Source organism: Mycteria americana, chromosome 2 (genome assembly GCF_035582795.1).
Source record: "Mycteria americana isolate JAX WOST 10 ecotype Jacksonville Zoo and Gardens chromosome 2, USCA_MyAme_1.0, whole genome shotgun sequence".
In the NCBI taxonomy this organism is placed as follows: domain Eukaryota; kingdom Metazoa; phylum Chordata; class Aves; order Ciconiiformes; family Ciconiidae; genus Mycteria; species Mycteria americana.
Genome location: NC_134366.1, coordinates 54,619,834 through 54,646,728, shown reverse-complemented (window position 1 = coordinate 54,646,728; position 26,895 = coordinate 54,619,834). Strand labels below are relative to the sequence as shown.

The following is a 26,895-nucleotide window of genomic DNA, read 5'->3' as shown; positions in this document are numbered from 1 at the left end:
GATGAGGAAATAAACCACTGGAATAACAGGGCAATGATGATTCTGTTGCTTTCCTGATACTCACCAGTTTATTTGGGTTTTGGCTCCAGCTTAATGGTTTTCAAGGCTAACGGGTTAAGGCTCTGTGATAGGTCCAATAGGTCTTGGACACAATAGGTCCAATCTTGTAGGATTTTTGAAAGTAAAATTCCTGTTGATCTTAGCGATGTTCTCCCACCGTTCAGAGAAAAAATGAATCACTTGTGCTTTCCTCAAAAAATATACCTGCACCCTCACTGAAAATCTTCGATTACAGAAATACCCTCAAAATGTGAATACACATGCCTGCAGAAACAACAGCTCTTAAGTCAAAGCAGAGCAAAAACCATATGTCTTTTATGTACATAAAATCTCTTCAGTGCAATCTTGTACAAATTAATTTAGATGGTAATTCAAATTCCTGTTAAGGCCAGGCTTACATTTTCTAAGCTCTGAAAACCTGTAAAAACAAATTATGTTTTGAGGATTTCTTCAAACTTTTCCTCAGACAAATGGAGGTTACAGTAGCTGTTGATTTAATTCTAGTAGGATGATGTGCTGATGTAGTTTATTTATTAGCTGTAACAACTTTCAGTGATACTTGTGGTAACTTTGAGCTGATAAAATGCTGGAGAGGTTTTTTCTTACAGAAAAATGCATTTTTTGCCAAAACCTAAGATATTTCACAAGATTGCTCATCAGTAGAGATCTGATTATTTTGTATCAAGTCTTCCTTTGGCATTGTCAAAACATTTATGTTTGTGTGCTTTTCATTTATTGCTATATTATAGTAAAATATTTATTTTATATGTTACATACACATTGCATACTACATTTAACAAAACCTGAACCAAAACTGATCAAAACAGCAAAACCAAAGTCAACATTTCTCACCTTTTCAAGATGAAGATCTGGTTTTCCAAGTGAGATATTTCAGTTCTTTCACATGACATATTTTTTCATCATTCCTCATGAAAGTTTCCTGTAGAACGCTCTGCTTCCACGGGCTTTGTGATAGGAGTGGAAATGTGCTCACTTCGAGCACTTAAAAAAAAAAAAAAAATCACATCCTCTCATTTAATTTTTTAAATTTTTCCTGTTTCTTTTCACTCCATATCATTAATATATTTTTTTAAACTTTGTGGTAACCGTTGCTTGGTATTGCTACATTTTTCCATATGAAAATTTCTTTTAATGTGGCCATTATGTAAATAAATATGTCTAAAATATACTTTGCTATGTTACAAAATGAAGCTTTAAAACATATGCTTCTTATAACTCTTATAAAAATTAATGAAACACTCGTTCTTACACAGTGGGTCTAGCTTGACTTTGAAAAACTATGTGAAAATAGTAAACTAAAATAAATGAGATGATTGCTGTTAATGTAAAATATCCATTTGAAATACTTTGGTATTTAAATTTAGCTCATTCAGCCTCTGGCGTATGAATTTGGAAGTAAGCCAGTTTCTCTTAAAAATAATAAAGTACCATGTGAATCCAGAATGGATCATTTTGGAGCAAAGTTGTGCTTTTATTGCATCAACTGTCTTTGGGTGTAAGTGAGGGGAAAAAGCTTCTTAAACGTTAAAAGCATGGCGTAGGAATGCCAACAAAAAGATTTTTGCTTTTCCAGTTGATTTTGTCTGGCATTTCCCAAATCCTGACAATTTACTCCCACGGAAGCTGTAGTCTCCACTGAAATAGCTGTAATTAAGAAAAGCGATTCTGGACTGGTGCTGGTCCCAGCCTGTGGTCACAGCACGGCTGGACGGCAGCAAGGAGCCTGAAGCAGAGTCGTGCACGGCTCCGGGCTGCACGCACCGATCGTCCACGAGTTACACGCGCAAAGGGCTGTTCCTCCAAAACACAGAGGAGGTGGTGAGCATGTCCAGCAGCACCGGGAGGTGGCTGTGTTGGGGTCCCCCTCACCCCGCAGCCCTGATGCAGCCGGGCAGAGCCAAGCAGGCGGGGAAGTGGAGTCCATCTTGGGGAGCAGGCATCGATCCTGCTCACGGTGGGTCTGTCTCCCTCAGCATAATGGGGGGAAAATGATGTTCATCGTGGGGTGTCCCTGAGGTATGAAAGGCCTTGAGAAGTGCCACTGCCACCTCACATTTTAGGCTGGACCTGAAGACCTGCAACAGGTCTGCACGGGACTTGCCTCTACAGGCAAGTTGAAAATATTATAGCAACTGCATGGGTGATGGAGGAACCATAGTTGCTCGTTCTGGGCAAAACCACAGAGAGAAAGGTGGGAGAGAGATGCGTGGCTCTCCAGTGATAGCAGTAGACAGAAGAAAACCCTACTCACTATTTATGAATGAGCAAGACTGTCCAGTGAGTGTCTTTCCGACCGTGTCTTTGTGGTGACTGCTCCGGCAGCCCCTCTCCACCGAGCCCGTGCTCCGCCTGAGTGGGCATTGCATGAAGAAAAGGGATACCCCACGGCTCAGCACGGTGATAATATCTGTGGGTGAAGCACCCTGTACAGTGTGTACAGAAATGCATGTTTTTCTCCGCTTGTACAAAAAAGGCAGAATAAGCAATGCATTTGTTATTCAGCAACTGGTGAGGGAGCAGGTACATAGGGAAAAACTAAGGACAAAGTGCAGGAAAGAGGAGCAGGCAGGCACAGTTCAGCTTTCCCCACAGAAGGCAAATCTCTGTTTTTACACTCCCAAATAAGACAGGAAGCGATGCAGCTTGATCGAAAGGCAGTTTGAACCACATACAGCTTCCACGTAGAGCAGCCTGCAGCTGGCCAGCCCTTACCAGGATCAGATCAATATCTGGCGCAGGCCACTACTGTTTGCTTTCAACTTGAGTCGTTAAGAAAGACCAAAGTTTTTCAGGTCACACGGACAATTCCTCCCTGAAGGAAAAGTGGAAAACATGAGTATTTGCCAAAATGAAGGATACAAAAATGATATAACGTTGTAGTTGTTTTACAAGAAGCAACTTTTCTAAACATTGTGCATCCTTATTAGAAACGGCATTAACCCACTTAGAAACAGTACTCTACGTCAACGTTCAGGCGAATTTATTCTTGATCAGCCTGCTATTATCTAGGATACTTCTCAAATCAATCAAACCCTCTCGTAATGGAAATATTCCATAGCAAAAAGTGTCATACCTTGTAAAAAGGGAAATCCATTTCACTGCTGGATATATCACATCAATAAAAAAATCACTTATCACTGGACAAGAAGATAGATTTTTTTCGAAGTGGCTGGGATTTGGGGGGGAGGAGAAGCAGAGGTTATGGTTAATGTTATTAGATTAGGACCACTGTTTGCAACTTACCTTTTGAATGATGTATTATGTTATCCAATGAAGCAAATCTACTGTGGCTTTCATCAGTTTCTCTTTTAGTATTAACAGCAGTAAGGATGAAACTCTGCATTTTGTAAAGAAAAAACATGAACAAATGGAAAAAAAAATTATAGCTTGCACATTTTTTTTCCCTACTATCTTTGTTGGCATTCCCATTTTCCCTCCAAAGGGCCAGGCATGGCCAAGGATGAAGGTTGTGCCTGGGGACAGGACAGCTTTCCCCCACCTTTGCACAGGGGAGGTGATGCCTGTGCTCTGAAAACCGGTTTCCTACAGGGGCTCGTGGAGATGGGGTAAATCTTCCCTTGCAGCAGTGTGGTCGCTCAGAAGCGCAGAGGTGGGAAGGATGGGGGAGTCTGGCTGGTACAGGCATGCTGAAACCCAGGCCCAGCTCTTGGACAACAACTGAAGCAAATAAACCCAGAGTTACTAGTTTCAAAAAAGACCTGAGATAGCTGAGAGCGTCAAACGTGTGCCGCGCAGGCATGACTGCTGCAGAAGTTAGGTACGGGCTGACCTGAGAAGGCCAGTCGTGATAGTTCACCCTGCCTTCACTTGCTGCAGCACTGGTGGAGGAGACCAACGTGTTTCAGGGTAAATAACCCGCTGGTTTGATTTAGCCTCTCTTTCAGCAAAACAAGGCAGATTTTCCTGTCGGAGGTTTGAAGCCATTGTCAAAGCTCACAGAACATCTGCCTGGGATTTGTCTGGCTTTTCCCAGCTCCTTTCATGCCGTGGCAAAAGAGAAAAGGCTGCGCATATTCGGTTACGTCTGCTGGTGGGGGCTTGCTAGCACCGTGTGGCCTGATCTGGTTGCTCAGCTTCTCCCCGGTTCTCTTTGGGAGTGACGGGCTGGCAGGTACCGGTGGGTAAGAGGACACCGTGCTCCGTGCAGGCAGCAGCGAGTGGGCGCCGGGGGAGCAGGCAGCGGCCCCAGCGGGACAGAAGCGGGACTGGGGCACTGAACAACGGGTCCCAGTTCTCCCAAGCCCCCACATCGGATAACAAAGTCCTGATTCAGCACTGGGCACGAAGAGGAGTGGAGGGGCCCAGGCACAGAGGCCAACCATGCAAACCCCCTGCTGCCTGGGGAGAGAGCCCTCTCTAATGATGCAGCTACGAGGCATTTGCAAATTGGTACGGGGACAGATCTCCCTTGCAGGACTTTGCCTAAGTAAGGATTCGTCCCAAACAAACTTATCACACAGCACCTTTTCAATCTAGGGCTCCCCTGCCTCTAGTTTTGCCTGGATGCATCCTTCTCCCTCCCAGCAGATCCTGTGTGTGCAGATCCCAGGGGGTCACAGCGGTCGTCCCATCACGGTAAGAGCATGCAGTCGGTCCAGTGCGTGCATCAAAGCCGACCCCGCGGCTGGTGGGCTCTGATCCAGCCCTCGCCCTGCCTGCCTGGCACGTGTGTAGGAGGGCACGGAGATGCCAGGTACGTGTGCTGTGGATAGCTGGGGAAACCCACACAGAAACCGAGCAGCTCTACTAGTAGAAAAAAAGCTCTGTGGGTTCAAATAAGCACAAATGCAGCCAGACCCAGCCCTAAGCAATGCCAGCTTTTTGCTGGGGGGCTGTCTTGCTGGGAGCCTTACCAAGAGGAGCACCCTCAAGCTCTTTAAGAATGGGAAGGCTGCCGTGAAATTCAAAGCCTGACCTGCAACACGGGGTGCTTTAAGCAGAGCCAGTGCCAAAAATGCTACACACCTGAAAAAGCTTCTCCTTGTTTAGCCCTAATACCCTCATGTGAGTGTCTCAGGACTCATGCGTGGGTGCTCTGGCATGACCAGAGGCTGACTGGGAGAGCAGGAGACTTGTGCTCTGTCCTCTGCACCTCCCAGCTGCCAGCGTCTCATCTCTTTGGTGGAGGAGCAAAGCTGAGTGGTAAAACTCTCACACAGGCCTTGCATGGCGATGCTAAAATGGCTTTTCAGCTAGCTGGCGAAGGTTGCCAGAAGCCTCTTTCCAATGCGTGTGGGCATCTCTTCAAAAAAAGAGTGGCAAGATAGTGCTGCAGGTCCTCTCTGGCTGGCAGAGGAGGACAAGGGAAGAGGGGCGAGCGTAGATCCTGGCATTTTACATCTCTTGATATGAAGTCAAGGATGAGCAGGGTGAATGTGAAATACCATTAAAAATTTCACGTCAACCCCATAGAAATAATTTGACATCATATAATGATTTGTTCTCATGAATTCCCCCATAAAATGTTGATAAAGTCTATACGTTCTTACAACATACTGAAATTCAAGGATCTGCTCCTACAATAGAAGCTTCATCAAAACTTCTTAACTGGCCATTTTTTAAACTTTGTGTAGCCCCATAACTGGAGACTTAATTCAGGTAAATCCGTGACAAACTGAGTATTACAGAGAAGCTCTTCCTACGGAGGGAGATTGTTTAAATTCAGCTCTTCCGCGGTTACAGGAAAAGCAAGAAATTCTGCAGAACGTCCTCTCACAGTTCTTTGTTCTCCCTAATGCTTTTCATTTCCATTCAATCATTAGTTTGAAGAAGCAGTTTGTGAAAAAACCAACACACACACGCAAATTCACCCAGAAAAATGATTGCAGAAAACAGACTTTTCCTCCCATATAAGATATAGAGTCCAATCTTACCATCCTTTTTTCCAGCAAAACTCTCCCTGGAGTTGAAAGGAGGGCAGGACTGGCCCCCAGTCATGGCACAGCCATCCACCCTACTTTTACTACCTGCTGGATCTCTCCCCATTCACATCAGGACCTCAGTTCTTTGGTGGTCTTCTGTTTTGACATCTGCTAACCCTTATCTCTAATCAGTTTTGCTGATAGACATTTCCCCTGAGTGCGGAGACACTGCCTAATAGATTTTTTTTAAAACCAACTACTACTTAGTAGTCAGGAAATTATCTTTGTGGCCTGCAAGGGTGAGAGACACCGTTCCTAACATTCCCATGCAGACAGCTAAGTCTCACTCAACTTTATCTGATTTGCTCTATTCTGCTCTTTATACTCTCATAACATAATGGCATAATGACCACAATACATTTCTGTGAAACCTGCAATTAGGCAGAATGCACAATAACCCAAGGCACAGAATGATCGGGGAATGAACTGTAAATAATTGTTAAATAACATGTTAATTTACTATGGCTTGTGTCAAGAGTTACACCGTCTGCCAGACCAAGGAACTGAACTTGGAACACATTGCATAAAGCGAGGAGGAGCAGTTGTAACGATTTGTCACTTGATGCAAAATTCTTCAGAAAAAAAAGCATCGCACATCAAAGTGCAAGGTTTGACAGAAAGAGAAACGGGTAAAATGAAATGTGTTGTCCTCAGCTGATATAAATGCTTACTAGAATACGCGGCAGCCCACATTTTGCTCTGATGGTTGTGCAAAAGACAGTGGCTCCCCAACAGATATAAATGCCGTAGCACCCTGTTACAAGGCATGAGTTCTTGTTATTTAGCAACGGTACATTTCATTTCCAGCTAGACAGCTATTGTGCACAATGGACAAAAAAATGAAATAAAAAGTGGTCCCAATGCCTTCCAAAACCTTAGAAACCATAACGTAAAGCAGAGTACTAGAAAGTATACTGTGAAGAAGTTATTATGCATTGGCAGGATGCTTGAGAAAATTCCTGACAGACTTCTTGTTGTTGATTTTAATAAAGCAAAAAGAACCACACAGATATGAGGAACTGAGTCCTGGGTGATTTCGATTTGAACTTTCAATGGGAGTGGGATGGTAAGGAATGTCTGCATCTGGGCTTTTAAATGGTAGTCTTTCTTTAAAAAAATCAATTTTTTCTGGGTCTATCAAATGTAATTTTTATTGAATTTCCTTCTGCTGGTTTGTTTTTATTCCATTTCAGTGAAAACAAAGAGCACACACTTGCAAAAACACGTCTGAGTCCAGACGGTCAGTGCAGGAAATTCCTGCAGTTCTGGTGAAAACTGGGACTGGAGGGAGGAGGGGGGCACATACTCAGCGCCTCTGCTGAAGGACTAGCTATAGCATGAATCCAAGAGACACCTGGCTGTTTCGGGTCTGTCCTACCATCCATGAGCACACAGACAGGGCAGAGAGCTGGCGAGAGCTCGGGTGTGGCGACGTGGACTTTTACCCGATGGTTCAGGCGAGCATAACAGCACCGTGCTGGGAAGGGGAAAACCCTAGCAAACACACACGGCAAGTAACCTGAAGTTGGGACTTCGAGGCAGCGCTGGTGCAGGAATCCATAGGAAATCTGGAGTCCCCAGTTCCAGTGCCACAGTATAACTTGTTTTTTTCACTTGTTTCTAAAGCATTGTGCAAATCTAAAAGCTGTTTATAAATTCACGTACCTATATTCACAACCGAAGCGAAGGATGATGCCGACCCATACAGCATCCCCAACATAACTCAGACTGCTCCTTTCCCCAGAACAGGTAACGACTCTATGCCTTGCTAATTACAGTTTATAAGCTCATGTGATTAAAGTGAGTAAATACAGCAAAGCCAGAAATACAAAGTCTGTGCTAGATGTTCATGTTTTGATGGCTCCTCATCTCTGGGCCTTATCTGCAGTCTTACCCGAGCGGCTGGCAAGCACTGTCTCCAAAGTGCTGATGTCTCTGTGCAGTTGCGGATAGGGAAATAACATCAGATCTGCTCCCTGGGAAAAGGCTGTGCAGAGTCCCAAATTGTGCGGCCAGTTTTCTTGTCACTCCTTGCAAAGCGGTGATCTCATCCTTGCCGTCTCCAAATTTTCTGTCTCCAGTGTAGGAGAGGGAGGCAGCAAGGGACAAGGGGAGAGGGAGAGGGAAGCTACGAAAAGAAAGATCCCATTGTTAGAGTGTTCTTATTTGTGTGAATGCTTGCCAAGACAACAAGATTGGGTCTGATGACATGAACTCAAGGGTCAGTGGGGAGCTGTGCAAAAATGCCTGAACTCCTTGTGCTCACAATCCTTAGGAAAAAAAGCAACTTCCAGATGTGAGCGAGCCTTCTTTCAGCCATCCAGTCCCCTAAGCCTACCAGATTATACAGGCTGAAGACGCCTGCGCCCATTTGCGTGGCTGCGCAATTGCAATATTTGCCTTGGAGGGAGAACTGCATCAAAATCCCAGGCCCAACCACCAAAGCACTTCAGGTGTGTTGGTATTGAATTGAAGTTGAATTACACTTCAGGAACATGGTCATAAAGGACAGGACAAATCCAAGATCCACCCTTAAGAAAAGGTTGGGAATGAACTGCAAAAGCCTAGGGCTGTGGTGTACATCTTGCATGAGCTGTATGCAGAGATCCAGCATATCTCTCTGTCTAAAAGCAAAAACAAGACTGAAAATATTCAGGCACTAACATCTGTTGCCAGAAAGTCACATAAAAATGTCAGATACAAGCCCAGTGCCGGGCCTAAGTAACTCTCTTCTACGCCATCATCATTTAGGAGGGAGTTCAGGTCAGTTTACACCCACTGAGGATGTGCCCACCCCTGCATCCATCCATCTGGGTCTCGCCGAAAGCAGTCACAGCTATCAGGGGAACTTCGTGCCGATGGGCTGATAGGATGCACTGACAGAGCAGATACAGCACCTGCAAAAGCCAGTATCATGGGTTGCACCCAGGAGAGAAAAGCCAGGTCTTATTGCAACTAATGCTTGCTAGATGCTGAGCTCAGAGGGGACTGCTGGCAGTTATTAATTTTAAAACAACTCCAAAACTTGCAGTGCCTCAGAACCACTCATCTGTGCACAGCTGCCAGGGAGGGGCATCTGCCTTGGTGTAACTGCGGCAGATGGAAAAACCAGGACCCACTCAGAGAAGCCTCTTGAAACCTCACCCTATCCTCAGGAAAACGGTTCACGTCGTGCTTAGCACAGGCAGCACAGCTTCATTGCCTACAGCTGGGCCCAAGCCTCAGCCTTTGGCTGGAAAAATAAAAAAAGCCCTTTTCGTATAATTTAGTAAAAGGAAAAAGTGTTGGGTTGTTTTGTTTGTTCCTGGGTTGTTGGTTTTTTTTGTGGTAAAGCATTTTTTCGAAAGCCATTTTTGCAGCAGGTGCCCATGACTTTGCAGTGGATGAGCCGGTTCGGGTCCATGCCACCTCCTTTCCGCTCAGCCCAACACCGTCTTGTTTCCTCCGCTCCCTCCTTTCCGAGGGTGTGATTGAATGAGTGCTTGTGAAGGCTGTAAGCACTTGCTAATTTGGGGTTTGTCTGGTAATAGTCTGGTGGGTCTGCGTTTCCAATGTCTGTGGAGCCAAACTGACGCTTAACTTGTACTCCCAGTTTTCCCCTCCTCCTCTGCAACTTTTTCCAGAGCCTGTTTCTTGCTGACATCCACCTCCCCGCAGCCACTCTCTCCGACTCCCCTCCTCTTTTTTTTTTTTTTTTTTTTTTTTTTAAATCGACCTGGTCTTCGTTGTACTAATTAGATTATCTCTGCCTGAGGGACCTGGAGAGCAGCCCCAACAGAGCACAGCCTGGAAAGACAGGACACATAATCCCTGTTATCAAGGGGGCTGTCATTTGACATGTAGATCAACTAATTCTTTCAATACCATGGGAGCAATTGTACGTCTTAATATTGATTTTCCCCCCAAGATATGATCTCTTACATTCCTACATCAGTCTCGCTTCCCCTGGCTAAAAGGCTCCATTTATTATAAGGCAATACAACGCATACATACACACCCCCCAGCTTCTTGAATTCACAAATGAGAAGGTGCTTCATGGGGAGGGCGAGAGAGCGAGCAAACACAGCCAAGGCAAGTTAACACAACAATTTCAGGGAGGAACGGGGAATAAACCAAACCTACTGCACTTTCACTTTGCATTACGAAGTAATTAATTCAGAGCTGACTGACATCAAAGGCTGAAGGCCAGTCATGGGAAGGGGCATTAGCAATAAATCATATGCTAAAAGCAGTAATGCTTTGAGTCAAGCCATGTTGCTACCATTCAGCAGCCAGCCTGTTAAATAAGTTTCGGCTTGTTTCTCTTGTTCTTCCTTTCCACCCACCTCAGTATTAATTTCAAGAAGTGCTATTCATATTTTGTGCTCCATACAAATCACCTATAGCTAATTGCAAAAAGGAGAAACACAACAATGGAATGACCTTCACTTGAGACATCAAAATGCTTTAAATGATAATCAACAAATCAACTTGCACAGGCACAGACCCCTTCTTCATGATACTCCTTTCAAGGCTAACCATGGGTAACTGGATTCTCAAGATATTCATTTCTGTCAGTTCAGAGGACTTCTACAGTTGGTGCAACAGAAAATTTCTTACCTTTAGGTGCTCTACATTATCTTCCTAGAAATGTATGTCACAAGACAGCCTATGTTCAATTGCTTGCATGTAACCTTTTTTTGTACCCAATTACATTCATATCATGACTCTCAAAAAGCAGGTTTGGATGACATAATTCATTTTCTACGCTCAGCCAAATTTATGTTAGAATGAAAGAGGAAAGAAATAATTCCCAAGTGAAGGAAGAGGGAAATATTCCTGCAGCTCCACCATCTAAGCAGCTCTCCTGACTTATACCAGCTGAGGACTACGCAGCTTTAACAAACAGCCTGTAGAGCCTGATGTTGGCACCTGTTAATACCATCCACAGAGCTGAACGCATTTTATTGCCAGACAGGAAACATTATCCACAGCACTGGGATCATGTCCTTCTCTTCCAAAAAGTGTCATAGGATCTCTCACTTCCTCCTGGACAGTCACCAGAGCCAGAAAAAATAGGACCTGGGTCCAGCGTCTCAGCTGAAAGCAGTCCTCCAGCAGTGCAGAGCTTCCTGTAGAGCCTGTACAACTCTGCCAGCATCGAAGACAAACACACGTCGCAGTCCGAGGACCGCTCTTTTGTTTAAGGACTCCCTCTGCCTCAGTTACCTCCTCTCCCCTCCCTACTAGCCTTTCCACTTCTGCTTTCCACGTACCTGCCTTTTTCAGCTAAATGTTGGCCTGATTTTCCAGACTGCAAGGATCCACGCACCTAAATTATATTCAACATGTGACCAACACATGGACCTCTATAAATAAATATATATATATAAAAATCACAGACGTCTATACTCGTGCGATGCAGAAGGGTGATAAATCAAGAAAACACTTTATGTCCACCACCATGGTTCACAGATATCCACAAAAGGCAACTTCATAAAACAGCATAATGCCTTCAAAAATAAATTCTGGGCTGGATTCTCAATGGGGAAAGAAAAATCTTGGCTAATTAAAAGTACCTTGGCTAATTAAAAGCTAATTAAAAGTACCTTGGCTAATTAAAAGAGATTTAAAAGTACCAAACCTGCCTGGCTCTTCTGGGCAGCAGTGTGGTGGGGATATGCTCCTGTCCTGAGAGACGTGAGGTCTCCCTGCTTCTGTGGCAGTGCACGGGAGTGTTAGCAATTCAACAGCACCCTGTAAAATAAGAGCGTAAAAGACACACAGGGCAAAATAGAGGCTCAAACCCCAAAGGACTTTCAAAAGCAGGGCCAGAGGCAGATGCAATATTGATGGGAGAAGGAGACGTGAGGCATTTCTCCCAGCCCCTGACACAGGCTTTGTGTGCTGGATGGTGCAACTGGAGAAGAAAGGGGGAAAGAAAGAGAGAAAGGTGAGGAAAAGTGAGAGCTTACGTTGTCCCTCCGTAACATTACCTCTGAGATCTCTGGGGCTGTTGGCTCCTTCTCCCACCCCAAGCCCCAGAAAGCAGCATTGACAATAAACATCTACTGACTGCTAATTTCTCACCATTGCCTGCGTGGAAGGATGGCAAATACTTTCTATATCATGGCAGTAACTCAATAGCAGTATTGAATGAAAAGCATCATTTTTGGAAGGGATTTCAGGCAAACAATCACTGTGACTGAAGGGCGCACTTAATCGATGGCTTACATTTCACCCAGGAGGGATGAGAAAAGGGAAGGTAATGGCAGAGGGACCCTCTTATCCTTTTTCAATGCATGGCCACAGCCCCATTCATGACAGACTCCAAAGAGGGGATTGAAATTTATAAGCATTACTGAGGCATCGAAGTGTGCAGGGGTTTCTGGGAGCCAGTCTCTTAGGAAATTATAGCTCTGCAAGCACTTGGACCAAGAAGAACTGGTTTCCTATGGTTTTGCACCTTGCAGTTGTGTTTTTTGGTGTCCAGTAAACTGAAAATTTTGACTGAAATGGTTCCTAATGTCGGGGGTGTGTGTGCTTTTGAACTCTCTGGTGTCTATGAAGGGTCGCGTTCACCATTTCCCTCAGTTGGGGCATGAATAAATTGTCTATCCTCTAATCAGATTTTTACTGCCATGAAACCTGTAAGGATTAAACAACTTTGAACTGTTTGTTTACTGCTGCCCAATGATTTTGAAAGTTACTTTTGAGGCAGAGGTAGCCATACACACGCCATACAACGTGCACCATGAGACTCCACGTACCCCATTTCCTTTGGGAGTTGGGCTTAAAAATGGGTTTTGCGTAAGGAAGCACCACAGCAGCTGAGAGAGATTTTCAAGTTTTTTCTACTTTGTTGTATTTTGGAAACTCACCTCATGCAGATATTTAGGGTTATTTTCACACAAATTAAAAACGATACCCAAAACCTCAGTGAAACTCCAGAGTCATGACTCCAGAAAGACTGCTGTCACAATGGCAAGCTCTTGCTGTGCCATTTGGGGCTCAAGCCTGCCCACTTTGTGCAAAGTTTGAGAGTCTCCACAGCACAAGGCAGAGGTGTCCCACCTATTTGGATACTCCACAGAACGCAGGAGCCCTCACTCCGGTCCTGGAAGCAATGATATTTCTGTGGGTGCAATGCCACATCTGGCTAATTAGTGCTTGTGAGAGGAGGACGCATTATCTTTGTCTCCCTTTCCAGTATGGTGATGGAAGTTTAAGAACCCTCCATGGGTTCTTAAACTTTGCCCATGGGTTCTTAAACAACCCTCCATTGCCCTCCATGGGGCTGCACAGATACGTCCAATGTTTCTTTGCAAGAGCTCAGCTCTCCACCACAGTGCCCAGTGCCCGGAGCCAGGCAAAGTGCCAGGGAAGGTCCCTGGAGAGCTGCAGGGGAAGACAGCTTTCCATTACGCCTGCCAAGTCTGCGGTCCTAGCACAACTCTGCCAAGGAGGGGAAACCTGAGGAAATATGTAACGGCACATTCTTCAGCATCGCCTTTCCCCTCCCAGGTTTGCACCTACCATGGCTCAGTGCCACGGGGCCATCTGGGGTGGGGGAGAGCTGCACTGCACCTTTTGCGGGATCGCGTGCTTTAATGCCCTCTTTTTCCTTTGCCACAACCCAGTTTTCTGCTCCGTACCTCAGTGGTGGAGCCAGGCCCAGGGATTACGCCCCCACAGGTCTCTGCAACCTGCAGGGTAACCAAGCCTAAATGCAAGCTTATCGAAGCATCTTCAATAATAAAAAATAAAAATCAAAATCCTACCGGCTGCCCATAGCCACTAGGGCAGAAGAGCCAATTTCACACCATATGGGGAAAACGACAGATGCAGCCCCACTCCGTGAAGGGCTCCAGGGCTTATCTCCTGCTGGGAGGAAGGTCTGGGATGTATTCTGCACATCCGCCCTGCGGCAGAGGAATGCAATTGGCGAGGGGCGGCTGCTATCAAGCCCGACACATTCAGCAAATTCTTTGGCTCTTGTCACCTACCCAATGGCTTTTCCTGGTCTTAACAGCCTGGTCGGCGGGGACCAGAGAAATGGGGGGAGCAGCAGGCAGAGCCGGTCAGCACCATGGCTTTTCTCAGGTTGGCAGCCAGCACTAATGCTGGGTGTCTCTTTGGGAGGTGTTTCCTTGATAGAGGCCACCATTCAGACCAGGGTGGCAGAGAAGATGCTGGCCTAGATGAGGAACCATGCTCTTGCTTTGCTTCCTCCTCCTCTCACATGGGCCATCTACTTCTGGAGAAACAAATATCCTGTGCACCCCAAAATGCTGTTAGAACAAGAAAAAAAAAAACCAACTCTAAGGCCAGAATAAAGCTCAGAGGCAGACACAACCCCAGGGGCTGTACTAGTCACACTGGTAAAGCTAGGTTTGCTACAAACCTGTTAAAGTTTTCCTGCAAATTTTTGTAGGGGCTTTCTTGTATTCCAATGGATTTCTTCTAGGGGAATATCTATTTCTGGCCAAATTTTCAGGTTTTGGGGGTAGGAAAAGGGTGAAGATGAATACACACACATACCTATCAACAACAACTTTTTTTTCCATCCAAACTTTCCCCACAGGAATAATACACACTGCCCAAGAGATTGGGCAAAACAGCTCCCATGAGGTGTCTGAAAGATTATTCCCTTAATTCAAGAATGCATTTGCACCAGATCAGGCACGTTAGGTATCTTACTCTTGGTCTCCTCTCCTAGACCTGCTAGAGCACAATAAAAAAGGCACTCACCTTCCATGAAAATCATTCAGAAGTTTTCCACATTCTCCACTGGAGAGAAACTCTCGGCAGAAGGAATTAAAAAATCTTTGATACGTGGTTGTTTTTGTCTTTGACAACAGGAATATTTCAGTGCAGATGACCTGACAGCATGGCTTTGGATAGGAAAACAAAGATTATTTGAAACAGAATTTAGATAGGCTAAAAGGAATTAACAAGTCTGTAAGAATATTAAACAATGGAGTGGTGGAGAGGAGAGACTCCCCCAGCACCCAGGGAGTTTCACAAAATAGCTAGGAATTCTCAGAAAAAAGAAAAAAAAAAATCCCAGCCACCCTTAAGATATAACTGTATTTACCCTGGCAATTGCTAAAAGTCTCATATCACAAAGCAAAACCAAAAAATAACAGAATGACATTCCAAATCACCATCTGAATGCAAACACTGCTTGATGGGGAAGGGGCAGAAGGCTGTTTTTTCTCAGATCCCAATTATGTCAGATAGCTCTAGATCAGGTCCACCAAACAAACCACCATGTCAGAAAGGCATCCTCTACACTGGTTCTTCTTAATAACCCTGCTGCCTTTCCTTCCCGAGCGTAGGAAACGGAGTGGAAAAGCTGGGATCTCCAGGCTCCAGGGCCATCATTTTGTCATCTCATCAGTGTATGTAGCCACATCACAAAGGCATAGAAAACAAAGGCCTGATTTAATAGCTCAGAATTTAAAGGTGTAAGTAGGATAGTTTTTCTGGAATCCCTTTCACTGAAAAAGTTAATTCATATTCATTTAATTAGGTTCTTATCCTCACATACGCTGATTTCTGTGCATGAGGCTGAAGAGCTGGCAGCTCTGTGCTTTCCCATTGCCAAAGGGCTAACCACCAAGCAACAGTCTGCTATTTAAGCTCCCTGACATTTTTTTCATCACAAAATTTTATTTTCATCTGCTTTGCAAAACTTTGGGATGAAGTTTCCATGGCAGCTGTCTGAGGCTGAGCACATGGTATTTGCTGAAAATTCCCATCAAGATGGTCCTTGTTCCTTCTGAGAACATTAGCAGAGAAGATATATGCTGTATGCGTTATACCTACGCACGTACAGTGCACCTTTAAGACCTGCAAGCTTTGAAGAAGCAGGTTCAGAAATTCAGGAGAAGAAAACTCCAGACAGTGTTTGTAAACAGTGCTTTAAGTGAGGTCAGAGTCGAAATGAAGAAAAACAAGGCAGGATCAAGTGGCATCCATGGCAGGGGCTCGTAAGGGTAAGACTTTCACATACTTGCATTGGATGAAGAAGGGGTGAGCAACCAGATAAGATTACAGGTTAGGGAAGAAAGTGATGGGATGTGATGAAGAGCAGAGAAGTAGCTGGACTCAGGGGTGGAAGTGGGAGAGTTAGAGAAGGAAACAGACTTCCAAAACTTTGGAGTGGCAAGGATGGGAGGAACTGCAGGGGAGCAGGAGCAAACGCATCAAGGAGCGATGAAGGGCTGTCCACCACCAGCGTTCTCCAGGAAGACATGCCGAGGAAGGAGAGAAACGCAGGCCACGTAAAAGGAGGATCTGAAGTTTGCAGGTGCAGTATTTTGTCAAGCTGGATAAGCTAGAGCTGCTCCTCTTGGAGCTGTACCTCCCTCTAGGATGGTACCAAGGGAGGAGCTCAGGAGCCTGGTTGGATTCAAGAGCATTAACACTGGGAAAACTGGATGCTCATGAGTTCAATGGAAACATTATAAAAGTCCATTTCTTAAAATGGGAGTCTTGCATGCCGTTTCAAATGGTGCACAGACTTTTTCCAAGCTCTTCAATCCTGTGTGCAAGTGTTCAGCGATAAACTCATCACTCCTGGAGACCTACCTGTTTTTGTGCCTAACAAATTATTCATAAAGTAATATGTTAATCTTCCCAAACAGATAAAAGTGTTGCAGTTCCTTTACATACCCAGAGCACGCCCAAATTACCTATCCCAGTCAGTTGTAAAAGCAGATTTCAGGATTTAATGGCTAAATTTGCTAGGTTATAACCAGCATGCTTTTTCTTATACATATCATTCAAAAATACCCCAAATAAAAATAAGGAACGCAAGCGACACTGCATTACACCCTGAGAGACAGTACATCATCTTGGTCTGGTATACATCAGTGGATTTTTATTCTTTCACGTGTTATATCCGGAGGTCAAGTGAGGGAGTGATTTTAACATACCCAAATTCTAAGTGTCAGACATCTGAAGCAGATTAATGATGTCTGCGTAAAACTCCCGCTGATAAAATGCTACGGTTCGGACCCCATCTCCAGCCTGATTACAGGACTAAAGCAATCTTCTTTCTTTCAATTCAGGCTTAAGCTGCCATTGTTTAGCTTATTCTTAGCAATGGCACAGATGAATAAAACTTATGAACAAGGAGAGCTAGAGCCCTCTTCGCTCTCTCTTGACTGCATCAGGGCTGAGAGGAAATAAAAGGAGAAAAAAACCTGCTTATTTCCGCCATAAAGGCTCAAAAGATTGCTCTCAGATCACACTGAAGCTCATAGAAAGTAAATAATCATCTTGTGGGATGTTGAACACCCACAAGTTGCTGCCCTGTAGGAATTATGGCTTTTCATGATTGCCTCTTCAAGATGCAAAAGGTTTGCTGTAGACATGGTGTTGGTCCGAGTCCTGGATTTTACCCTGGTTCTCCCACTGACCTGGAAAAGTCATTTTGCTACCCTGTGCCTTTGCCTTGCTTCAAAGTCCCCATATGCTGCATTTGGCTCTCACCCTACTTGCACGCTGCCTAGGAAAACCTCGACTGCGGCCCGTGCGTTCAAGGGTAACTAAATTACAATTAGTCACCCTGATGCCAGTGGGGTAAATCTGGATAGTCAGTACTTCATTACTCATTTCTATATATTTGGCTGAGCTACTGCAAAGCCTATTTTTAAAATAAAGTAATAAAAATGTTGACAGAGGGCTGCTGCTTTTGGAAGAAAAAAATAATCAGGAGTTTCCCAGACTGAAGACTGTTTAGGGCACTACTCTCATCCATCACTTAGTACGGCTCCGTGATAACTGTCTCCTTACAATTGCAAGTCATTCTCTATCAGCGTACAGGGACAGCTCTCTAGCAAGACACAAATAGAAACAGGCACAAAGCTGCTTATTGGTAAATAAATCAAAGAGGAGGAATTGGGAGAAGGAAACAACACAAAGCTCTCTCTGTCAGGATAGCAGAGATTTATGTGAGAGATTCACTGATACTTCAGGCCACTGGTGCCATTTTCCAGGGTATGAATGGGTGGATCTTTTGCATAGGTTTTGCTGGGTTGACTTAAGTAAGTCTTGACAACTCTCTTTCCCTGGGGACTAGACTAAAAGTATTGTTTAGAAATCTAATATATGGTTTATTTACTCAATTTGTGCTGAGCACTACAGTTCCTTCAGGCCAGCTTCAGCAGTCCATTACTCCATTAATGCTCCATTACTGAAATTAGTGCTGTAATTGGAAGGAGGGAGGATGATGGGGAAGGGGACACTTTTTAAAGGAGCAGTTCCTGCTTAATCCCATCATGGAAGAAAGCATTAGAAAAAACTCAACTGCTCCCCCGCAAACCCTCCCTTAGGGAAAGGGGTAGGGAAGAGAAACTTCCCTCCGGTGGATGACAGGCAATAGCCGTGCAGTGAAGAGACCGGTCTGAGGACTGCACCATCCGGTCCCCCTTCAAATAGAGGGCACAACGGCAACGTCAAGATGCCTCCACACAGCGTTCCCATCTGCCAGAATCAGAAGATACTTCTGCCTCTCCAGCAGCCATTTCACCCTAAGCTTCTGGTCCCTTGCATGGAGCTGGCACTGCTAATGGGGCCGCTGGTGCAGTCTCTCCTCCCAGAGCCCGCTGCATAAGTAGACTGCAGCTGGCTGTTTCACAGCCTTCACAAGCCCTGGAAAAGGAAAGGGGAGAGGCGCGGTGCTAGAAAGACAGCTTACCCATGGAGGTGGTGCATCAAGCTGAGTTTGGTTCCCACCACAAGCCCTCCTTGAAGGTGTGGAAGATGTAACTGCGTTTGGGGTGGCAGAGATTCCTTTCGCTGCTTTGCTTCACTCATCCATCCCCCAAAATACTCTGCAGCATGAAGGAATTCAGGATCTGTGTACGAATATTTATTAATTAGCTAAATTACAACAAGGAAATTTCATGGATGTTGTATCCAAGAATTGTATATGTGCATACAATCACATAGTTTGCAATTTTTCAATATTAATTGTAAGCTGGTTACCAAGTAACAAATACCCTGTACAGTTATTCTGGATAACTGAAATATATACTGCAAATATACATATTTATTGGTTTAGTTAAATAGAAGACCTGTCAGAAGACTAGCAGGAAGGTAATACAATAGCCCTAGAGAGGTCATCTGTTAAAAGAGATTAAAGAATTCCCAATAAGAAAAAATGCCAGAGCTTTTAGCTGGGATGCTGCTGCTTCCATTTTCCAGCCAGTGACAGGATTTGTTTTGCCAAGGCTGGAACTGGAAAGTCCCAAAAGAAACCAAAGAATTAAAAGATTTTCCCTACGGCGGTGAGGGATTGCGAGGACAGGCAATAATCCTGAATTTGTTCATGAAGAGCTGACTGACACAGAGATAGACTTTGCTGGAGGGGTCAAAATAGTAAAACTCAGCTGTCCACCATTACAGCATGGTAGGACTTAGGGTAAAGTGCACGTCATATCCTTCTCTTCTCACACAGACTCAACAAGATTTGCTCTGGAAAAGCTGTTTGATTGCAGGGATAAGCCACTGCTGTGGAAAGGTCCCCCCCACAGCCTGACCCTGGCCCTGGCCCTAGCTGCACCCCAGTGAGAGCTCAGCTGCAGGTACAGGGTCCATCACAGGGAGGAGAAGGTAGAGGCTGAAAGAGGCACCCCCTGGAGAAACTAGGTCTCTCCTTCTCCCAAAGAGAGGTCTATTCCCATGGCAAAAAAAAAAAAAAAAAAACCTACCTAAAAAGAAATCAACCTGTTCACAAAAAAAATCAACCTAAAAAGAAATACAAGCAAACCTTGCATCTTATATGCTTATGAAAAAGAAAGTTAGCTCTCGTCCTTTCAGACCTCTGTGTTTTGAGGACAGCACTGCACCCCTTATGGGCTAAAGAGAAGATGCTACTCCTTCAGGCTGTGCTTCTGATCAGGGTGGCTTGCTCCTAAACCTCTCCCGGGCTGAGCCATGTGGGCGGGATAAGAGTTTGTCACCCCTTCCTTGCCCAAAAGCTGAGCTGTAGGTGAAAGCTAAGGATGCAAAGGACAGCTGCATCAGCAAGCATGAGCAGATCTGCTGTGGGGATGGCTGGAAGCCTCTCTGCAGGATACATTGCCCTGGGAGAGCCAGGGCACCCCGGTGTCCCAGGTTGCTATCTCTCTGAGCATCTGGCAGCATCTTGGAGACCCGTGCATCTCCAGTGGCTGCCAGGAAGCAGCCAGGCACCAAGTCCCCCCTGCTACCAAGCCCTTGGCTGAGAAATGCATCAGCATGCCAAGTTGCTCAATATACTCCTGTTGGTGAACGTCACTGAAAGAGGACTTTTTTAGAAAGGTGCAGATGGGCATTTCATCAAGGTGGAGACTGACAGGATACAGTGGAAATAGCATTACAAGAATAATAAAGCCTCCATTCTCCATCTTTCTAACTTTCAAACTACCCTGGATTTCTCAACAAGGGCTCCAAGAGCAGAGGGAAAACTGGGAGGGACAGGTGAATGCCCCCTCAAGAATTAAATCCCAATTAACACACCATCAGTGACGAAGGACACATTTTACATGGTCGATTAAAAGACTCACCCCTATTGATCTTTGCAGCTAATCATTGTCCTACCCCTGCTTAGGGAGCGCAGACACAAACCAGTGATCTAAATTTATTGAGACTCCTGGCAATCAATAGGTCAGACTTCCAGAGAAGCATTATGCAGAAGGCATCTCCACTGACTCATCATGGGCTGGCGAGCCCCAGGTCTCCGGCAGGTCCCTGAAGCTGTTCCCCTCTCTGCCCGGATGGTTCACACGAGGCCAGGGCTGCTCTGCGTATGCTCCTTGTCAAAGCCCAGACAAACTGCCCGCGACAAAACAACAGCCTCGGCGATTGCTCTCGCCTTCGGCTCAGCATCACAGCATGAGCGCCGGGTACCTGGAGGCAGCAGACGGCCTGCCATATGAGCCCTGCAGTTTTGATTTAAACAAAACAAAAGTGAGTAGCTGTAATTTCACAGATGGGAGCAATTCATTAGCTGGGAAAAGATGTGGTTGCTCTAATCAGGAGTGACTGGGGAGCTTTTGATGCAAATGGCCATTTGCAGCTGCCTCTGCCTGCCTCTCACCAGGTCAGTGCAAGGCAATATACTGTGAGATGGAAAAATCAAACTGTGTATTAATTTGATAGCCTGCAACAGAGCTACAGCATTGCCAGGCAATATTTCTGGGACCTGCATGTGCCCAGGTGATCTGCCACTTCTGGATTTTATAGTACGTGATAACAAGAGGATCGCACACTCCATTAAATCACCTGGACAACTGCCATTCATATGGCTGCAGCTGAAGGGTCAGAACTAAAACTCCTGCAAGTGACTGACCTGGGCACCCTGACTGTCCAGGACTGAGATGGCAGAGGTGGCAAAGACAGGCTAAAAAACAAGCCTTGTCACGTTTTAATCAGTCATCTTCTCAGCTTGAATGCCTTGTGCAAGGCTGATGGTACAAACCAGCTTTTCCTTGTTCTCCAGTTACACTGCAGCAAAGCATGTCCTCTATAGCACTGCACCCTGGCCAGTATGGGTAATCAAAGGGCGAGGAATATTTTTGGCCTGGAAGAACTTTTCCTGATTGGTAAATGGCAGGGATAGTGAGGAAGTGGGGGGGGAAGCAGCTATAAAGAGGACCGACCCACCTCAAAGCCTGATTTCAAGGACGTGGTACTGAGAGTGGTACTGAGGTACTGAGAGTGGAGGGCAGCACATTCTGGTTTCTGTGCATGGTGGTGTGGGCGGCTTTTGCCTGAGTTAAGGCTTCAAAAGAAAAGGCCTGCATGGCTCAGCCTGGGATCCACAGGAGTTGGGATTTCAGCACATGGACACAAAATAAGGGTGGCCCCTGTAACCTTCTGGGAAGAGCAGTGCCTAACCTACTTCAGCTAAGTTAGCTGAGTTGGTCAAAACTCAGGTCACAGCAGGACTGGTCCAAAAGAAAACCATTGAGAAGCCTCTTGCTGACTGCAGTAAGCTTTGGAGAGAGTTCTCATTAATGTGGCACAAAATCTAGCAATTCACCCACGTGCTCAAGGTGAGAGAGGAAAGAAAAGGAAGTGCCAGGTGGTAACCTAGGCACTGTGGTGCTCTCGCTTTTCCCCAACTACAAACACCTCCTGGTACCAGGGTTTCTACAAGAATTACACATAGCCCCAGCATGGACCCTTTAGAAGATGCCTATGCAAACTGGTCAAGAAAACCATCTTGCCATTCCTCCTTCAAGCAGAAGTCCTGTTTGTGGAGTAAAAGAAAGAAGCATGGATATTTGTTTCCTCAGTAATCTCCAAGAGCAAGTTGCAACAATCTCAGGGTGATAAGGAATGTGGGAGACATGGCAGTCTGGTGTGAAAATGCAGAGTGGAATATTTAAAGAGGGAGAAAGAAAAACTCCAGACAAGTTAAATATTGCTTCATTTTTTACCCAACAGGCAAAGAAGGCAGCGCCACTATTATTGCATAATGTCCTCCTAATCCCCCTCTGGTGAAGTGGCATCCCACAAACACACACCTTTGGGAACAAGCACACAGGCAGAAAAGGGGTAAAGAGATGGGAAATGGGCAGGGTCATTTTAATTTAGATTACTGAATGATGCAAGAAAGCTGCCTGGGGGAGAAGTCCTTAGAGAAAGTGGTAAATCTTTATATTACATGACATTAATTACACTTTTACTGTGAGCTAACCCTATTACAGTATTGTGTATAGCCACAGAAGACGGTACTTCCATGGTGTCCCTCCCAATAAAGAGCTGTCCTGCAGGAGGCCCAGGGGCCCAGCCATGGGGTTTACTGCACTCCGTGTCACAGCTCATAAAGACTGCTTAATATGCTTCCTTGCAAGTACTTTTCTTTACGACTTTTACCAGATTAGAGGCATGGGGAGGAGCAGGATTCTCATTAACTTATTCTTTAATAAGAGGTCCTTTAACATGGGCTGCAAATGAGATGTAATACCTTGGCCCAGATGTCCCGGCTAGACCACTACTGAGGGACTGGAAGAGCATTGCAACATCAACAGTGCAGAGCATCACGACTAGCCGTATCACTTGTGGTGACTTATCCTCCAGCATAAGACCTTGGAGTGCAGACCTCAGCGTAGCTATGGGACCTAATCCTCAGCCTGCATTCAGAAAACTGACAGAAGTTAGTTCTTCGGTGTGCTGAGGGGAGGCCACTGGGAGACCAGCAATGACTACCATGGACTCGGGTGGCAATGGACAACAGCAGAGGTTCAGGGCTGGAGCGATGTTGCTGGTGTTTTGTTGGAAGCAATAAATGTCAGAGAAAGAAAAAAAGCAAGAGAAGACTAGAGGGCAAGAAAAGTATGATTAGCCAGGCTCTGAGAAAATACCACAAGAAAGAATTTGGTCCAACCACTATCATGTAAGGGCTTCAGATCATGAACAAGAGAAACAGCCTCATAGCATTTGATCCCTCTTTCTCTCAGGACAGTAGGGCTTGGCCAACACAAATTAAATTGCATCAGGTTTCCCCTCTCCAAATAAAACAACTTACAAATCCCCTATCTAAGCACTATTGTGCTTGAAGCAAAAGGTGTAACAGAGATACCAAGCAAGGTACTCAATAGCAAGATCCAAACAGACCAAAAGCGGACAGGAAAGCTACATCAAAGCAAATGTTTTAACAGAGACCTCAAGGTGCCCAAAACTTACTCTGGCACTGAGTGATCGCAAGTCTTTCTCCCCGATAGCTGAAGGAGCCACTGACAGGTTGGAGATCAATTAACCTGCAGAGGTGTTTGGTGCCAGCGAGAGTGTGTGAGCTGCTTTAGGAGAGCAAGAGCAAGCCAGAGATTTAGGCTGGTCCCTGACATGGGTGAGGCAGCTTGCAATTTATCTGAGCCACTATTCAATAGCAACTGAAACGGGCTCTCCCAAGAGCCGTGAGCAGGGATATGTGCAGGCAAACCACCTCACACAGTGCCTGAGGGGCACAGCCTATGGTTGGCATGCCAGCCTAATCAAAAATGCTTTTTCAAAACAACAATGGGATGGATGAAAGGATGAAAAAGAGCCAGTTGGTACTAGAGAGACAGTGGGTCTTTAGATCAAACTAGCCTGAGCTGAGGACTATCTGTGCATTGCAGAGGTAACCCTTGCTGGAAGTCACTGCAACCCCTGCTCTACCAACAGAACTTCACAGGGGACTTCTCTAACACCAGGCTTCCTGCACCAAGCTAACCCTCTCATTTTTCTGGAATTGAATGAATGCTGGCACAAAATATTGGGTCAGTATCTTCCAATCAGCTGAGAATGAGAGCCAGTATCAGGAAAATACATTCTCCTATAGGCTTAGCTAGATTTGAAAGCAAGTCTGCCCATAGGCTCATCCTGCAATTATACTTACATCCACATACAGCACATTAGCAGTGGATTTCTCCTCAAGTACTGCAGACATCCTGGGCTGGTTGCTCAGCAGGGCAGCATGCTATGCAACTCATGCTATGGCAGACTCTTCCAAAAATAACTTCCTGCCTGCTAGAAACGCTTTGTGCACTTGCATGTCCAGTTACTGAGCAGTAATCAGTGCAGGCACATGTACGTGAGGAATGCAACCTGTGTACAGCACTTAAGTTGAAATGTGGACTTTGGATGAACACTTTGCGGGTATGTAATGCTTTTCAAGGCAAAAATGAGACTTGGTCACTGACAGATATCTACAAAACCCCCTGTTTTTACCATTAGAAGAAAAAAAAGATTCAGCAAGAACTTTGGAAGTGAAAAATGCTGGCCAAGTGTAATTCTTGCTATAATTCAGTGAATTCAATTAAAGAAAAAAAAGAAGCCATACCTGATTAATTCATTTTGGAAGTTGCTTTTTCTTTTTCAAAACCAAAAACAGTAGAGCAAAGCATAGGAGATACAAGAGGCCTAGGAATGAGGGATGTACAAATTAGACATGCTGCTCTGGATCAGCCATTTTCCATAACAACACTCCCTCAGAGATGGTCATACAGAGGAATTGAGGGGAAAAAATGGGTAAATAAAGATGTAGGGCAGTTTTATGTCCTGTAATTGACTGTCAATACTACTATGAGGGAGAGACATGACCTGTAAAGGAAAAAAACAAAATTTAAAACTCCATGCTGGGCTATTTCTTGCATGAAACACCCCTTGATCCAAATTGCCACCTAGCAGCGTGTGCAAATCTCTATGACGGTTTCATCTGTGTAGAAAAACTTCAGCAATCCTTTCAGAGACCAAACTGCCATGGCTGGAAAAGACAATACTTCTCACATGGGAAAAATGATGATACAGAAAAGACCCAACTATGTTACAAAATTCTTTGAAGGTTACACTGCCCCTGATACCACCATTTCATTGACAAAGGGAGAGCTAGATAATACTTTTCTTGAACAATCCATGATATTTTTCTCCTAAGCAAGTTTGCCAAAGAGAAGGTACTTGAGCAGCAGGGCCCCAGTACTACATGGCCCCAAAGGGCAGTCATTTTCCACACCACCTCCTGGGCACCCTTTAAAGTTCTCCCAATTTGGCTCAAAATTTTTATCTGTTATATTCAGCTTAAAAGAGAGCATCAGCAGAGCAAACATAGCCTGCTTTGCTACAAACACATGTCTCATAGTCAGGTTTCCGGGTACCTCCTTCATCGTGTGCCCTGGCAAGGCTTTCCCAGGGCTGGGAACTTCATAGCTCCTTTCTACAGCGAGGGCTGGTCATCTTCTTCCAGGGAGACCCCTGGTGATGTCTCTCTCCTCTCTGGGACTGCCTGCTTTCACAAAACTTGCAGGAACAACCTACCTCTGAGATCTGGCCTTTTCTAGCTGGGTTCCCACCCAACCTGCCAAGTCCAGGAGTTACCGTGGGGGTGAGCACAGGCAGCACAATCACTCCATCCTCACTTCCTAGAGAAATGGTGGAGAAAAATCCCAAATGCATGAGCAGGAGGAACATGAAAAGGCCAAATACAACAGGAGAAAAAGATGCTTTAGAAAGGGGAAGAAGAGCTCAGGGAAGGTTCAGACTCTTGAACTAGAGAGAAGCTAAGCTAGTACCTCTGAGCTTTATCCCCACAGCTCTCCTGTCTGCTTGCTCACAGCTCCTGCCTCCCCATCCCAGCCCACCCAGCAGACAATCCCTCGTGCAACCTGCCTTGGTGAACTTTTAGCTGGTCTAGATGCTCCCATGCAGGGGACCCACAACCACCGGAATGGGTAAGGAGGTTGTGAAACCCCAGTGCCACCGTCTAGCAGATTACTAAGGGTTTTTTTTGTCTTGCTTCCCAGCCCTTGAAGGGAGCCCTGGGAGCAGAAGGACGAGAGGGAAAAAAGGAAAGGGAGGAGAGAGGCTGCGGTGGGAGGAGGGGCAGAATGGAGTTATGCTCACAGCTTTTCACAGCTGAAAACAGACCCCACTGCTGGTAATGTGAGAGGGCTGGAGCAGGCGCCAAATGGATAAGGCTGTAGACAGTGGGGCCAGAGCGCTGATACTTGCCAGTACCTGCAGATAGGAGACAAATAATTGGCACATGTTAAGAAACAAAAAAAAAAAAAAGAAAGGGAAAAAAAAAAGAGAGGGAAAAAAAAAGAAAAGACAGGGAGAGAAAGAGAGAGAGAGTTGTTAGATGTCCGTATTTTCTAAACGTGTCTGGCAGGAGCCCCTGCAAGGAATTTAATCAGCAAGAGTTGTTTAAACTGGGCTTTGAAAACAAGCCCTGTGCTGCTAGTAATGAACTTCATATCATCTGCAACTCCTGTTTGCTGACGACATTCAATTTGTTAATTCTGCAGCTGGTGATAGGGGTCAGATATGAAAGTGACGATTGTTTTTTGACGTTCCAACCCCTGCTCACATCTTTCTAATTAATCCTTTTAGGAGCCACCAGCAGATCAAGAGA

At 45.3% G+C, this 26,895-nt stretch overlaps 2 long non-coding RNA genes across 2 annotated transcripts; both read right to left on the bottom strand.

Moving 5' to 3' along the window:
* Window positions 1-3,740: 3,740 nt before the first annotated feature.
* On the bottom strand, window positions 3,741-12,075 carry LOC142406653 (uncharacterized). Its single transcript, XR_012774648.1, has 4 exons — window positions 11,999-12,075; window positions 11,647-11,759; window positions 7,918-8,151; window positions 3,741-3,759 (listed from the first exon to the last, which is right to left on the bottom strand). It is a non-coding gene; the product is annotated as an uncharacterized LOC142406653 (long non-coding RNA).
* A 12,774-nt stretch (window positions 12,076-24,849) lies between these two features.
* On the bottom strand, window positions 24,850-26,493 carry LOC142406652 (uncharacterized). Its single transcript, XR_012774647.1, has 3 exons — window positions 26,385-26,493; window positions 25,800-25,903; window positions 24,850-24,908 (listed from the first exon to the last, which is right to left on the bottom strand). It is a non-coding gene; the product is annotated as an uncharacterized LOC142406652 (long non-coding RNA).
* Between the last annotated feature and the right edge of the window lie 402 nt (window positions 26,494-26,895).